This window comes from Artemia franciscana, chromosome 5 (genome assembly GCF_032884065.1).
Source record: "Artemia franciscana chromosome 5, ASM3288406v1, whole genome shotgun sequence".
Taxonomy (NCBI): Eukaryota; Metazoa; Arthropoda; class Branchiopoda; order Anostraca; family Artemiidae; genus Artemia; species Artemia franciscana.
In genome coordinates, this window is record NC_088867.1 from 53,170,200 (window position 1) to 53,186,932 (window position 16,733).

At 36.8% G+C, this 16,733-nt stretch overlaps 1 protein-coding gene across 3 annotated transcripts in view; it reads right to left on the reverse strand.

Annotated features, from left to right (window-relative positions):
• Window positions 1-15,481, reverse strand: part of LOC136027591 (uncharacterized) — a 72,579-nt gene extending 57,098 nt beyond the window's left edge. Inside the window, exons 1-2 of one of the 3 annotated variants that reach the window (XM_065704983.1) lie at window positions 15,384-15,398; window positions 10,577-10,680 (exon numbers count right to left, since the gene is read on the reverse strand). The gene's annotated coding sequence lies outside the window, so the exon portion shown is untranslated. Of the gene's footprint in view, window positions 1-10,576; window positions 10,681-15,383 lie in introns of those variants that run through there. The other 2 variants (XM_065704982.1, XM_065704981.1) reach the window with 2 other exon arrangements.
• Between the last annotated feature and the right edge of the window lie 1,252 nt (window positions 15,482-16,733).

Below are 16,733 nucleotides of genomic sequence, written 5' to 3' on the forward strand. Positions count from 1 at the left end.
CACGAAAAAAAGATAAAAATGCGCCGCAAGCATATGACACAGACCAAAACTTAAATCGTGAGATGGTCTTGGGAGCCAGAAATGCTGGATTTACGCATGCCCAGATTGAAGAGCTTTTTTGTACATTAGGATTACATATTCCAGCGTCTGCAGTGTTTTCAAAGTGCGAGCGCGAAATCTGCGAGAAAACAGAACAACTCCTTGCCGAATATGTATTACAAAATGGAAAAGCAGAAAGAGAGGCAGCTTTGAGAGCTGGAGAAGGGTTTGACCACGAGGGTCTTGTGCAGACAACTGTAATTGTTGATGGAAGTTGGTGCACGCGAAGCTACGCGACTCGTTACAGAGCATTATCTGGATGTGGTGTGGTGATTAGATACTACTCTAAGAAGCTGCCCCACATTGGAGTCCGTAACAAGTTTTGTGCTATGTAATTCCGTTACAGAAATTCGGAAAAACCTCTCGCCAGTGTTTTTTGAACTGGGATGGACCTTTAACAGGAATGGAAGCGGACATAATAGCAGAGGCATTTCGCTTAGCTCCAACAATGCACAAACCAAAATACAAGAGGTTCATTGCTGATGGAGACTCCAACTTGCATTATGAGTTGATCCCTAAGGTTCCATACGGACGGATGATTGAAAAAGTGGAATGCGTAAATCATGCCAGCAAATGCCTTACATCGCGATTGCTTAACAAAAGGAAGACTGGTGGCCAAGAATGCTCGAAAAGGCTAACTCCAATAATGATTAAAAAGCTAGGTGGGTACGCCCGGGCAACGATCATCCGAATTAGCCAAGAAGGCAAAGGCACAGAAGAATTAATAGAGGCTCTTAATGCTATTCCTCACCATTTCTTCAGTGGTGATTTCACAAAATGCCCTGGGCTCTGTAAAGACTCAGGTAGCAAAGTGCCTCTTACGGATTGTCCCTCTATGATATTCCTCTGCCATTTCCTACAAGCATTAGAAATTATTGGGAATAATACAAGCAACTTGGCTGAGTACTTTATGAGTATAGTTGCAAAATTAATAGGAGGGAAGCAATTCCTCGTGACTCAAAATGGTCGATATAATGCTCGAGTAGCAGCTTCTGGTGTTAAATATAGTAAAGGAGAGCTAGGAAAGCTTCATATATTTAAAAAGATCACAGGAAGGATACCACCTCGAGAGATGGCAAAACTTTCAATGAGGAAATCTAGGCTAAGAGCTCTAAAGAAGAGGGCTCGAAAGTCAATGACTTGTCGAAATGAAATACCGCAGCAGAAGAAAGTAAATGGACCTGATGGGAAGTATGGGCCAAACGCAGCAACCCCTGTTCTTGCAGCTGTTAATTCCGAAATAATGAAGAGTGTCTTTTTACAACGGCTAGAGTTCAGCACTGAACAAATTCAAGAAATAGAAGCTGCGACTCGCCTACAAGGAGAAGACGACGGAAGCTGGTCAGCAGTACGCAGGGACAGAATAACGGCTTCATGGGCCGGAACTATAGCCAAGCGAAGGACAAAGACTGTAACCCCCTTGGTGCAAAAACTTCTTTATGCGCCACCAAAAGTGACTAAAGCAATGATTTACGGGCTAGCTGCAAAAAAGTTTGAAGAATCCACCAGATTTAAAGTGGAGCGATGCGGTTTTTTTGTGCACCATGAGCATGGCTTCATTGGTGCCAGTCCAGATTACTTAGTAATTATGCCATGCGGAAAATGAGCACTTTTGGAAATAAAGTGTCCAGAAACTGCGAAAAATTTGGGGACAGGCGAGTGGATAAAGAGCCGAAAAGAGGCTAAGGCGGACTGTTGCATGGAAGTTGGAAAGAATGGACTGGTAAACCTCAAACGGGGCCACGACTAATTTTACCAAGTAGAATGCCAGCTTGAATGTGCTCAGCTAGATACTTGCTTTTTCATGATTTTTACCCAGAAAGACTTCTACATTGAAAAAAATAGACCGAGATCCAGGCTTTTGGACCGAAGAGATTTTTCCCAAGCTAAAAGGATTCTTCATGGATGCTTTGAGCCCAGAGCTTGTCGATCTCAGAGTTCCACGGGGGCTTCCAGTACGACAGACGTACTTATAAGATTAATCATCTAGTACCGTTAAAAAGAAAATTCATTTTCCTTACATTTTATCCTTCTTTGCATTTACATACTTAATTGTATTATCATTTGAAATAAATACCTTTGTTTATATTGCTTGTCCTCCAACTGTATAAACAGTTCGTGGTAACGAACTGTAGTAAGGAGCGACCCGGCTCAATAGTAACCAAAACTCTAAAAATGGAATTTTGATAACAATAGCTACATCAAAAGAATTGCATTTTAATGCTGATTTCAAATATATAAGCTTCATCAAGTTTAATCTTACCCATCAAAAGTTACGAGCCTGAGAAAATTTGCTTTATTTTAGAAAATAGGGGGAAACAACCCCTAAGTCATAGAATCTTAACGAAAATCACACCATCAGATTTAGCGTATCAGATAATCCTACTGTAGAAGTTTCAAGCTCCTACAAAAATGTGGAATTTTGTATTTTTTGTCAGAGGGCAGATCACGGATGCGTGTTTGTTTATTTGTTTGTTGTTTTTTTTATAGTTTTTTTTCAGGGGTGATCATATCAACCCAGTGGTCCTAGAATGTTGCGAGAGGGCTCATTCTAACGGAAATGAAAATTTCTAGTGTCCTTTTTCAGTGACCAAAAAAATCGGAGGGCGCCTAGGCCCCCGTCCAACGCTAATTATTTTCCCAAAGTCACCGGATCAAAATTCTGAGATATCCATTTTATTCAGCGTAGTCGAAAATCCTTATAACTATGTTTTTTGGGACGACTTACTCCTCCACAGTCCCCGTGGGAGGGGCTACAAGTTACAAACACTGACCAGTGCTTACATATAGTAATGGTTATTGGGGAGTATACAGACGTATTCAGGAGCGTTTTCATTTGGTTGGACAGGAGTTGAGAATAGGGGGATATCTTGGGGGAACTTTTCATGGAGGAATTTGTCATGGGGGATGAAAATTTCCATGAAGGGAGCGCAGGATTTTCTAGCATTATTTAAAAAACAATGAAAAAACAAATTTGACAAAGTTTTTTCAACTGAAAGTAAGGAGCAGCATTAAAACTTAAAAGGAACAGAAATTATTACGCATATGAGGGGCTCGCCTCGTCCTAATACCTCGCTCTTTACACTAAAGTATTTTTAGAAATTTCAACTATTTATTCTACGACTTTTGCGATTCAGGGGTCATTCTTAAGAGATTGGGACAAGATTTAAGCTTTAGTGTGAAGAGCGAGGTACTGACGAGGAGGTGAACCCCCTCATATATGTAATAAAAATATGAGAACACAGAAGTTCGTTACGTAAGCTAATTTGTAAGTTACGTATATCTTTAACTAATAAAATTTATTTTTACTAATAAAATCATTCGTTAAAAAATTAAAAGTTCTAGTTGCCTTTTTAAGTAACCAAAAAATCGGAGGGCAGCTAGACCTCCTTCCCCACTCCTTTTTTTCTTAAAATCATTCGATCAAAACTATGAGAAAGCCATTTAGCAAAAAAAAAGAAATATATGCAAATTTCGTTTTAATTATTCATCTGTGGAGAGTATAAATCAAAACATGCATTGATTCAAAAACATTCAGAAATTAAATTAAATAAAAACAAGTGTTTTTTAACTTAAAGTAAGGAGTGACATTAAAACATAAATCGAACAGAAATTACTTCATATATGAAAGGGGCTGCTTCCTCATCATCGCCCCGCTCTTCACGCTAAAGTCCGACTCTTTCTCTTAACTCTAGTTTTAAAACAGTAAAAAAACTTTAGCATAAAGAGTGGGGCGTTCACGAGGAAGCAGTCCCTTTCATATATGAAGTAATTTCTGTTCGTTTTAAGTTTTAATGTCGCTCCTTACTTTCAGTTTTGTTTTCTTTAATTCAATTCGTGAGAAAACTTTGGTTTTCTAAGAATCCTCGAAGAAAGCTTTCAACTAAGTTTTGTGTTTAGTTTCAAATTAATCAACTGAGGTAATTTAAATAGCCTATCCCTATGAAAAAAAGTGGAAAAAACGATAAGTTTTAAAATGCACTCTATGCATGCCATCAAAGTTTTATATACATGGGCATTTTGTACTTGAGAATGATACTGCTCTTTTGCTAATTTTTTCTTTTCCCTTGGTCGGTAACCAAGCTTTGCAAGACGCAGCCAAATATATTATTATTTCTCGGCTGAAGCATCTCGCCAAAGGAAGCTGTCTATCAAAACCTCTCACAAGACTTGATAATTGGTGCTATCGGAAGTTTTGACAACCGACGGTCTCTAGAGAATTAAAAGACAGAAGGCTAGCCTAACTTCCATTTTGAAGCTCGATGTTTTCAAGCTCACTTAATCACAGCCTTAAAGCAGTTGACTACTGTCGTCATTTTCTGGCAAATCTCGTGATATCTAGAGGCTGATAGTGCATATCTTTCCATCTTCAATATTAGAATATATTTTCTGACCAATCCAGTTTTGTGCAGTGCCTTTAAGTTTTGTGTTATCCCTTCATCTAGTGGCTGTAATTTAGATTTTGTTCTGACCAGCAAAATTTGAAATTAACCAATTTTAGAGGAGGAATGGGAATGGGTGAACTTGTCCACAAATAGCAGAGTTTTGAGTATCTTTTTGCCCATAATTTTTCTAACTATACCATAAGAAATAAAGCTCATAATTTAACCACGCCAATTCATTTGATGTGTATTCAATAGGTAGAGACTTCAGTCATTTGCAGCATCTAGGATTTTTTGCTTTACCAATAATGAAGGGCTTAACTAGGTTGATCCTGTCATATTAGTTGCAAGTAAAATACTAACTATTTCTTTGTTATTTGTCACCATGGCATTAATCATCTTTAAATTTATAGGTGTTATTAGGGAGGAACTTGAAGTACACAGCTGTTTCATCAGTGTTAAAAATGTTTTACAGTAATAGTTTTTCAAAATATCACATAACAAGCCCTTCTACTCATCATAAACATTACTGTCACCAGTTACACTCTCATCACAGATTTTCTTAAACGTAATATTATGCCTTTTTTCACAATGACAGAGCCAACCATCAGTGGCCTCAAAATTACTATGTTCTGGATATTTAGCAAAGTTTCCAGACTTTTCTCTAATAGTTACACCCCAGAAGGAACTTTTCTCTATACTGTTTGAACCATTTAGTCAAGCACACTCTTCTACATCAAGAAACTCAGAGGATCAGAGGACTGACTGAATTCTAAATTTCTGACTGGTTTTTAAAAGAGTTGAAAGATTACTGCTTGGGATGTTGTAAATAGCAGCTATTTCTTTCTTCTCTCACTTCCTTTCATGCAACATCTTAGTCATCTCTATCTTCTCACCAACCATCAATGTCTTTATTTGTCTCTTTGCACTCATTTTCATTCAAATGCTGTACAATGATCACAACACTGTCAATGTAAATAACATGCAGTCTGCAATAAAGTGTAATATCCAACGATGTGACTACACTGACAGACATTTTAGTAGGTGTAATTCACCAGCTTGTTGCACCATGCACATTGGGGTGTTAACTCAAAGATGTCTGCTGAAAAAACTTCAAGATACAGAGGCAAACTTCAACTAATGGAGGCAAACTGAAAATTAAATTTAACTTATCTCCTGAATTTCAAGGTAAGAGGTATCATTTGGATTACTTCAACTTAAAGAAGCAAAATATAACTGTAAAATTATTTTGAGTTAAATATGGTTTTATCTTCACCATAGACAGGTGTTTCCAAGGGGACTGAAAATAATTAAGATATCAAGGATTTCAGGTTACTGAGAGTCAACTGTTCAATCATCAACAGGAAAACATTAACATTCACCCCTATATTTCACTAAGTAAGTGTAGCCTCCTGGAGATGACTCTAGAACTATTTCAGTACTTTACTAGTAATTCTTCTACACAAGCAAAAGAATTAGGCACTGAATATTTTCACATTACATATAAAGTTACTTGTATAAAGTAGAACATGGATTGAAAACTATACATACCTGAAGAACAACCTCCTCATTGCAATATATGCAGAATTTGAGGCAATTACAAAATTCCTGATTGTGATAACCTATTTAAGTTCCTATTTTAGGAAGTGGAATCTCTGTAAACTTGCCATTTTTTCTATTTTTCTTACAATAAGAGCTTGAGTAAATTGCTTGGTACTGCCCATGATTAAACACAGATAATCAACCAACTCAGAAGCTATGACACTTGTTACCCCAGATAAATCTTGGGCTAGATAAAGCTATTGCAACTAAATACAAAGATTTCATGTTTGAACCTGTTAACACTCAAACCAATTTAGTCATATTATTTTCCTAGTATTTTGAAATTTAACTCAAGAGAAAACAAGGCAAATTATTCAGGTAATATACAATTCAGGCAGAAGATGAGGGGTACAATCAGTACAGAATATGAGGGAACTTGATACAGAACAGGCACCATCCTAAATCTGGGTTGGGTAGAGCCAAGACAAGTTATTATGGTAATTTGCAAACCTAGCTAGTGTTAGCTAGCTAGATGTACCAATGCACCTTAGTATGCAACTTGAAGCCACTATGGAGGAGAAATTATTATTGAATAGAACTGGTGGTGTAAGAGCTTCCTATTTAATTGCTTTCTTATTGAAGCCCATTCCTGATTTGATTTATGGACAATTTAACATGTATATGAAGTTTAATGTACATATCATTCAAACATCAAGCAATTGTATAATTTACTCATGCTTTCACTGATTCTTGTATAAACTAAGAATGAATGATTGAACAAAAAGCCTGTTGCACATCATATTCTCAAATAGCACGATTTTCCTGAGAGTGATGAGCATCAAGCAAGACATTTGCCACTACGTGGATGGTGTGGACACAGCCTAAATTAGACTGAGGTCTGCATAGACAGTATGATAGAAGAATGGATCACAAAATAGAATTGCAGCTCTTCATGCATTTTCACTAAAAGCAAAAAACAATTCACGCAAAACAAACACTAAATGGCATTGTGATCCCAGAGGATAACCAGACAAATTATATATGCCTTATACTTGACCAAATCTCAATTTCCACCTTCACAATAAATAAGTACAATAGCCAAATTTGGATAACAAAAAAGACTAATTATTACACCCTTGGGTGTAGATATTGTAATTGGGTGTGATTAATAAAATCACACCCAATTACAGATATTGTGATATTGGGTGTGAATAATGTAAATACATTAAACCAATTTTATCAATCTCATATAAAACCTGCAATTGATAATGGGCTCATTTTATATGGTGCTTGTGCAAAGATTCAACTGCAAAAACCTGGAACTTCACAAAATGATATATTCCATCTAAAATTTCATCTCAGGAAACCCGTAATTATACAATTTATGCATCAAGAAAGGGGATTGTCACCAGTAAATGAAAGAAGAAAGGTCTTTCTGATTTATTATTTAACCAAAATTGAATCCAACAGCTCACAAAGCTTACATAACTAGTTGAGAAATACACCCATGTTTAAAGGCATTGCAAATGAATTTACAAACATTCAAATGAAATATCCAGTGCCAACCAGGTCTATTTCCCCAAAAAACAATCTATGGACTTGGATCCTCGCCATAATCAACACTAATTCTCATTCTGGACAAGAAAACTTACCCCCATCCAGTAGATTCAGAAAAAAAATCTAAAATTAGTGATATTACATATAAAGAGCAATTCCGAATTTACGTTGAGGGGTTAAAAATGAATGAAAACGTATCATCTGGGGCTTATCTCTTATCCCTGAATATTGCAAGGGCTGGGAAACTGTTTGATAATCCTTCTATCACAGCAGCAGAGTTAAATGTCGTGATTATGGTGTACAATTATTACCTTAAATATACCTTAAATTGCAGTTTGGAGCAATTTAAGGATTTTCCATCCTTGTGATGCTCCAGTGATGAAAAACAAAATCGTTTGGTGCAGGTTGTGGTTGTTGATCTTCTGCAGATTCCCAATTGTAAAGGAACTCCTGGCAGAGCCATAACTTATCAAGGTGAGACTTGAATGTGTTGGTTGAAGTTGCAGAAAGTATTTCCTCAGACAGTTGATTCCACATATTGACGACTCTTTGGCTGAAGAAATGACTTTTATGTTTACTGGTGGAATGCTGCATGGGGAGCTTCATTGAATGTCCTCTAGTACCAGAATGCAAGGGCTGTGCAAAGAGACCAGGAAGGATGTTTTTAGAAAGGATTTTTTTTTGTTAAAATCATATCTCCCATTTTTCTTCGGTATGTCAGTGTTGGTAGCTTCAAACGACGTAGTCTTTCTTCATACGGAAATTTATTGATGCTGATAACCATCTTAGTGGCACAATGCTGGACATCCTCAAGCAACCTCTTATCTTTTTAGAAAAAACGGGCTTCCAATGACACTCCGACCTCCAGACGCGGTTGTACAACCGCCTAAAATAACTTCATAAAACTCTTGGGTGTCAGCTGGAGATGGTTCTTTTTATGATACCATGGGATTTATTTGCAGAAGATGAAACAGACTTAGCATGGATGCTAAACTTCAATTGGTGATAAACAATAACACTAAGATCTCTTTCATCAGAAACAGCAGAAATGAAGTCGTCTTGAAGGAAATACTTATGATGCATGTTGTGTTTGCCAAAATGGAAGACATGACATTCGTCAACATTAAAAGCAAGCAGCCACATGATAGCCCGTCTTCCTAGAGTGTCAAAATCTGTTTGAATTTATTGCTGGTCAGAGGGAGTAGCTGCTTCTCCAACTAGTTTTGAGCCATCAGCATAAAGGATAATTAGATTTGAAAGAAGGGTGGGTAGATCATTGGCATAGAAGTTGAAAAGTGTTGGTCCAAGAATGATGCCCTGGGGCACGCCACTTAATACAGTTGTGGGAGAAGAGAAATGAGGAGTTCCTTTTGAATCAAAAACTCTGACAATCAGTGATCTTTCAGAGAGGAAGACCAGAATCCACTGTACAACACCTTCATTGACACTTGCAGCCTTCAGTTTGATCATGAAGAATTCATGACGAACCTTGTCAAATGCTTTGAAAACATCAGGAAGAATCATGTTGACAGAAAGGCCCTTATCATGCAGTGTAATCACTAATTCATATGTTTGGATGAGGTTAGTATCCACAGATCTACCAGACCTGAATCCATGTTGTGATGTGGAGAAGATGTTATTGACCTCAAGATGTTCAATTGGAGGTTTGTTAACATGTCCCTCAAGCACCTTAACAACTGCAGAAGTGACTCTTATAGCACAGTAATTTTGTGCAGTCTCTTCGTCCCTTATTATGGATTGGGATTATATAAGATGTTTTCCAATCATGTGGTAGTTCTCCATTTTGAAGAGATAACCGGAGCAACATGCACATGGGGTAACTAAGAGCTTTTCAACACTCCTTAAGAAGACGTGGATGAACACTGTCTGGTCCTTTTGACTTATTTACATCAAGCTTACCAAGGCTATTGGAAACCACTACTTCACTTACTGGCAGATCAGGCACGGGAAAAGGCACTTTATGTGATGGAGAATCTGGTGAGGAGGTACCAGAATTTTGGGGTGAAGGCAGGAGCAAATTGTGCATTTAGAAGGTCAGCCTAATCTATTGGAGATGAGTGTAGTACACTGTGGTCAAAAAGATCAGGAATAGCATGATGATTTGGGTTTTTAGCAGAGACATGTCACCAGAAAGACTTTAGGTTTAACTTGATGTCAGAAGCTAATTTTTTCTTATAAGCAGATTTCAATTTTTTGACATAATCTGTTACACATTTCTGTGTTGCCTTGTAAATAGACAGAGTCTCCTGGTTCCTCTTCTTCATATACTGTTTCCAAGCACTAGGTTTCTAGTTGATCACCTTCTTAACTTTCCTCAGTGAGAAAGGGCAGTGTTTTAGGTTGTTTTCTAAAAATAACCCTGGAGTGTTTCTTTTCAAGAGCAAGGAGAGTTTTTTTTTATCACTGATGAGAGTTTATCACTGGTGATAAGCATTGACCAGTTTGCTGATGTAAGTTCCTGCTGTGTTGCTCTATAGTTGGTGAAAGTCTGAGGGCAACTATTTAGGGACAGCGCAGACAGAATAACTAGGTGGTTGCTACTAGCAATTGGAAGTAAATAATCATTTCGAAAGAGGGAATCAGGGTAATGCAATATGATGAGGTCTAACAGCAAGGGATTCTGATTAGCTCTATGATGTGTATGCTTATAAATAGTCTGATGAGGCATTTGATAGCCAAGATAAAAAAGACGAGTCTCTACTATTAGACAAAGAACGTCCATTTTCTTCAACCCCCTCAATTACAGGAAAATTAAAATCTCCAGTGATTATTAACTCAGACAAGCTAGGAAGGGATATTGAAAATGCCATTTTATCAAAGTTAGTTTTGAGGGCCAATTCACAATCTTCAAGGGAATGAGCACTTGGACTTCAATAGACACACATAAGACACTATTTTTTATTAGCAATATAGATATCAAGCCATACACTTTCAATCAAAGATATATCAAGCATACAAGGATTTCCAACACTAACCTGGATACTGTCTCTTACATAAACACCAACTCCTCTTCAACAATTTGGGTGCTCAAAGTTGCTAAATAGCTGATATCCCAAGATCTGTAGTGATGTTTCAGTTACTGCAAATAAACTATGTTTTGGTAACAGTTCAACCAAACCCACAACATCTGCTGCTTCTTCCTTAAGAAGCACTTTGGATTCAATAAGCTTATTTTTCAGACAGTCAACATTGCTTGAAAGAACACAGAAGTATTTCGACAAGAGGACACCAGACTTGGGAAATTTGGCCACTGAGACTCAGAGGTAACTTTAGATATGGCACTTGCAAAACTTGAATCTGCTTAACTCTGACAGCCATTATCACTCTACTCGTCAGCATGATTATAAATTATATCCCCCAAAACCACTGAAAAAAATTGGTCAATTATCTTTTGTTAGTAGAGTTGCCGGACCATGGAATGGTTTGCCTTTGGAGGTTGTTGAGGCAGAGAGTGTTAGAAATTTTAAGAGTGCATTAGTAAATATGCCTTTTTATTTAGACGCTTTTGTTGTGTAGTGTCGTTTTATTTAGAAGTTTTTGCTGTTTAATTTGTTGTTGCCAATTTACTTTAGATTAGTATTATGATTTTGTGTTTTTGTGTTTTTGCAACAAGCATTAATGCTTAACGCTATTGTAATAATCAATAAATAAATAAATAAATATAAATGACGACCGGGACACTCAAAGAAAAATTACAAACTGGGACACCAGTACACATATGACAACTGGGACACCAGTACACAAATGACAACTGGGACACAGGGAATATAAATGACGACTGGGACACAGGGACACAACTACAACGGGGGGCACAGGGGGATATATAAATGACAACGGGGACACAGGGAATGTTTGATTAGCAATCACCATCAACAAAGCTCAAGGGCAATCATTAGAATAATGAGGTATAGATCTGAACACGGATTTTTTTCTGATGGACAATTATATGTTGCATGTTCAAGAGTCAGTAAACCTGACAATTTATTTATATGCACAGACAATGAGACAGCAAAGAATGTTGTATATTCGCAAGTTTTATGTAGTTAAAAACATATACATATATATATATATATATATATATATATATATATATATATATATATATATATTTATATATATTCACAGGTGGGACACAGGGAAAAAAATTTCCTAAACATTGACCAGCCAAGTAGGATACTATCACACCTACGAAATATATCTCAATGAAGATTACCAGAGGCCCATCAACAAAAAAAAAAACAAATTTATCTTCTTACCCTAATATGTACCACTCCAAAATCTTTTCTTGAATCCCTTGTGGCTCAAATGGTCTAAACCTGCAGGCTTTCTCCTATCACATCTCAAATTTCACTGGTCTACCCCCTTTGTCTCTCTTTGCAGATATTACAATATAAGAAATGAAACAACTGACTCTTACCTATTAAATGTAATGTCCTGATGCCTATATAGCTTATCTTTCAAATTAAACTGTTAAAGTACTTAAAACAATACAAAATTCCACCATCAGTCATTAGCCTGGCTCATCTAACCTGCACAAAGATTACTGAACTTAAAATACACGCTTTGATCATCCAGTTCCTGAAACCAAAAGAACTACCGCAAGACTTTCAACAATCAAAACTGAGCCATCTCATGACAGACAAATAACAGCCACCTGCAACAAATCTCATCAAACAAAACAAAAGGAAAATGGCTGAATAGTCTCAACTGGAAAGCCTCTTTTTTTCCTAATAAAAGAAGAAGAAGAAAACACTATAAAACAAAAGAGTTTACAATTCCCCTCAGAAAGGAAAGTGACACATATAACACAAATTGTCAAGGAAGGTAATCACCTTTCCTTTCAAAAGCAGTTCTCTGCAAATGCTGAGAACTGCCACCCAAATCTAATATCAACTGATGTCAAGACGCTATATCAAATTGTAAATCCTTGTTTCTCAGCCATTCTCCTAAACAATATTTTCTATCCTAACCAGAATAGTTTCAAGTCCTGAGAACTGGGTGAGACTAATGTTCTTGAGACATATAACAGAGCTACCAGCTATCTTGACAACAGTATCCCAGTAAACTTAATTCTTCTAGATGTATCTAAGGCTTTTGACAAAGTACCTCATAAACAGCAAAAATTGAAACTTTTAGCAACAGGTATCTACACAGATGTTGTTGAGCAGACAATAAATTTTCATTAAACCACATGCAGCAAGTTATCTTCACCTATAATGGTGTAGGTTTTTTTAAGTTGAAGTAAGGGGATTGGTGGTGTGCCACAGGGTCTAGTAGTGGGGCCAAATTTATTCCTCATTTACAAAAATGACATGATGAAAGAATGAGCAAAAAATATAACTCTTTACATTGACAAACAAATTTTTTTGAGCTTGCTAGTTCAAGTATGCAGTCAGACCTACCCAAAATTCAAGGCTGGTCATTGTAATCTAAAATATCAAAGTGTAGTGTCCTCCATTTTGGTAACCATAATCACTATCACCTATAAAACCTGTTTAACTCTATATCAGACTCGAAAATACTGCTGGAAACCAGCTCGAGTGAAAGACACCTACGAGTAAAATATTATTAAAATTCTATGAGCAATGGCAAAGTGTGGCATCCAAGGCTAATTCTAGCCTTTGTCTAATTAAATTTGCTATTTCAAGCCATTCATAGGTGTTCATAAGGCTCTACAAAGCAATTTTGAGGCCAACTTTGGGCTTTGGTGCTTTTCTTACCCCTCTACTGTTCAAGCATGAAACAATATTGATTGAAGGGGTTCAGAGATATGTAACCATGCATATAACTGGTCTCCAAAACTTAAAATAAAGTAATGAATAGAAAAACTGGAATTCTAACTCTTGTGTTCTAATGCCACTTTAGCTACATGGTGGTGACCCAAAAAGATCTTACCCAGCCCAGTAAAATCTTTTTAGAGCAAATATTTCAGCCCCACAAACAAAAGGACATTACAAAAAAAAAATACAAAAAGATTTTGAATACCAGGATATGCAAAATGTGGCAAATTTGCAGTTGGGTATATAATTTAGCTAGGATGAAATTGAAAAAAACCATTTGATGTATTTTTTATGCATATCCTAAAGGTATTGAAAAGTGGTTAAATACATATTACTATTGGTCAATGTTTCTATTACCTGAACAATTGTTTAGGGTCATGAAACTACTGTTAATAGATGCAGTTTGACTTTTTGAACATCTTCTCTCTTGCAAAACTACCATAAACTCACTGTTATGGAGTTATAACATATTTGCACATTAGAGGAGAGGGGGTAAAGCATAGCATATATTTAATACAGCAATGGTTAGTTTATGTATTTAATATATGCTGTGCTTTAACCCCACCCTCCTGATGAGTAAATATATAGCCCAAAGCTGTTTCTAAATTATTATAGATTTGCAATTTCAAATATCCAATCAACAAAAACAGAAATGATTGTAATTCTATATGTATAAATACAGGATATTTGGGCTGGAATAACTCCATAACAGTGAGTTTGCATTGGTTTTGCAAGAGAGAAAGGATGCTCTAAAAGTCAAAATGAATCTATTAACAATAAGCTTGACTTTGAAATAACCTTGAGTTTGGCTTGACTTTGGCCTTTCCCCAAAACAAATTGGACACAATAGCCCTTGAAAGTGGCCAAAGGAGAGTAACCAAACTGGTCCATGGCTTAAATAATGCCCCTTACCAGGATCACCAAAGGTCTCTGAGACTTCTAACCCTTGTGTATTGAAGATATAGAGGAAATGTGATCACAGTACACAAAATTTTTAAATCTGGTCACCTGAACCAGATCTTCACACCCTACCTGCCTAACAGTTCAAGAGGTCATAGTCTGAAGCTTCACCTGCCTGGATGTTGGAGAAGGGAACAACATGGCTTCTTTTTCATTTGGGTGGTCCCCTCTGAAATAGCCTATCCAAGTCTACCATCCAAACTGAGACTCCCCACTCCTTCAAGGCTAGAGTCAACAGGGAATGGGAGAGGGCTGAGTGGAGGCTGGACTGGGAAGCTAAGCCAACATAATCACATCACTCACCACCAACAAGAACCTACAGAAGGATCTACCACCTTATCTTGCTGGCAAATGTGATTTAAGGTAATAGTTTCATGACCCTAAGAAATTGTTCAGGTGATAGGAAGATTGAACTTACCATTTTATAGATAAGCTGTTCAAGAGTAGTAGCCTATATTCTCAAAGCACTTATAAAAATTTTAGCATTATTTATTAGGCCACCCAAATATAAAGTGTTTTCCTACAATTTCAATTCAACTCAGGGTACATATTTGCAAATTAGAGGGGGGGGGGGGTAAATTTCATGGTAAATTTGGATGGGCTATGCTTTCTTTATGCTCTTTCATAATTTGTAGAAAATACCTTTGGAGCCCTTTTAAGAGCTGAAGATGCAAATAGCCTCAGAAGCATTTGTTGAATTGTGAAAGAGTATAAAAGAGGCATCAAATGACATTTTTACTTTCATCCTAGCTAAATTATATAGCCAACTGCAAACTTATCCAAAAGTTTTTTACTGAAAACTGATTGAACTTAGAAATGGATTCAGAGAAAATATAGTACTTAATTGTTCTATACATTCAACTCAAAATTAGGTGCAGAATGGAACAATTAACAATGGAAGTGAGTGAGATAGGCTACCGTAACTAATCATCAACATAGAGGTGAACAGATTCAGCACAGACGTGCTGAAATTTGTACAAAATATTTGCTTTTTTGATCATGTATCCCTTGCTTAGAATATACTTTGGGAAACAAGACTTACCTCGCAAATAAAATTTGAAATTTTTTTTTTTACAAGTTTGTGTTTTTCATCCGGGATTTTCGGAAGCCGAAATATTCTACCAGCCAAACAATCGCTAAACTGCACGCTAAAACCAATGTTGTTTGAAGACTCCAAATTTGAATTTACCAACATTACTGGCTCCGAAATTCTTTAATCCTTTGGTGCCTGAAGTTCCCCCAAGAAAAAAGAAATTTTAGGACTCTTCGTTATCAAAACTATAACCTACAAACCAACCCCTTGAGGGCACTATTATTTTGAATTAAAATCAAGTTGGTGAACCGTGAAGAGCCAAGACAAATTGCAGAAAAAAAAATCCAAGATAAATAATCTGAGTGAGACGCAAAGCTGACGACCAATGATCTCTATTTCCGATGTATTTCTCATTTTACGATCGTGCACCTTTTGGATGAGGTAATCACGTTTGAAATGAGTACTTTTAGCCTTCTTAGATTTTATTGAAAGATGAGCATTATTTTTTTAATGAAATCATACTAATAATTCCCGGAGTTGATGTTTCTGAGGCCCAACAGAGAGGAAAAACTAAAAGTTCAAATAGTGAGTCGTTTGCATTGACAACGTGAAAATCAAAGGCAACGCTATAGTGGGTCTGGCCCGAGCTTAATTGATTATATTTTATGTAATTTATCTCTCTGGCCCCAGGTGATGGACCTCAGGGTCCTAGAGTTGGTCGGTTCTGACCATTTGTCAGTGAGTCTTCAGCTGAGAGGGTGTATTCGACTGTCTGAAAGGGTAAAAGAACGGTATAAGCGTGAGGTAAGAATACGAAAACCAGTTTGGATAGTCAAGGAGAAAGAAGAATTGGTTAAAAAGAAACTAGAAAGTGAGGAATTTCAAAATGATTGCCACTCGATTTTGAATTTTTCAGAACCAGCTGAAATGGTTCAAGCGGTTTCGGTAATTATAGATAGAATCTATGAGAGCATCAGGCCTTTAGTGCAGGATAGAAGACGGACGGCCAAAAAAGATAAGGGTTTTTTCGATGAGGAATGTAGGCAGAAAAGGGAAGAGGTAATTAGGAGTTTTAGGCTACTTAAAGCAACGGAGCCATCGGATAAGGAATTAAACTTCTGCAGGCTATCTGAATATAGGAAAGTAAGGTCAGATTATAATAGGGTTAAAAGACTTAAAAAGAGAGAGAGGCAGAAGGAGATTAATGAGGAAATTAAGAGAGCTTACAGTGTGAAAAACCCTAGAGAGTTTTGATCGGTAGTTAAATGTTCAATCCAAGGCCTGGGAATAAGAGGAGATGTCCCGCCAGTTGAGATGTGGCCAGATTATTTTGAAAAGAGGGAGTCTGAACATGTCAGG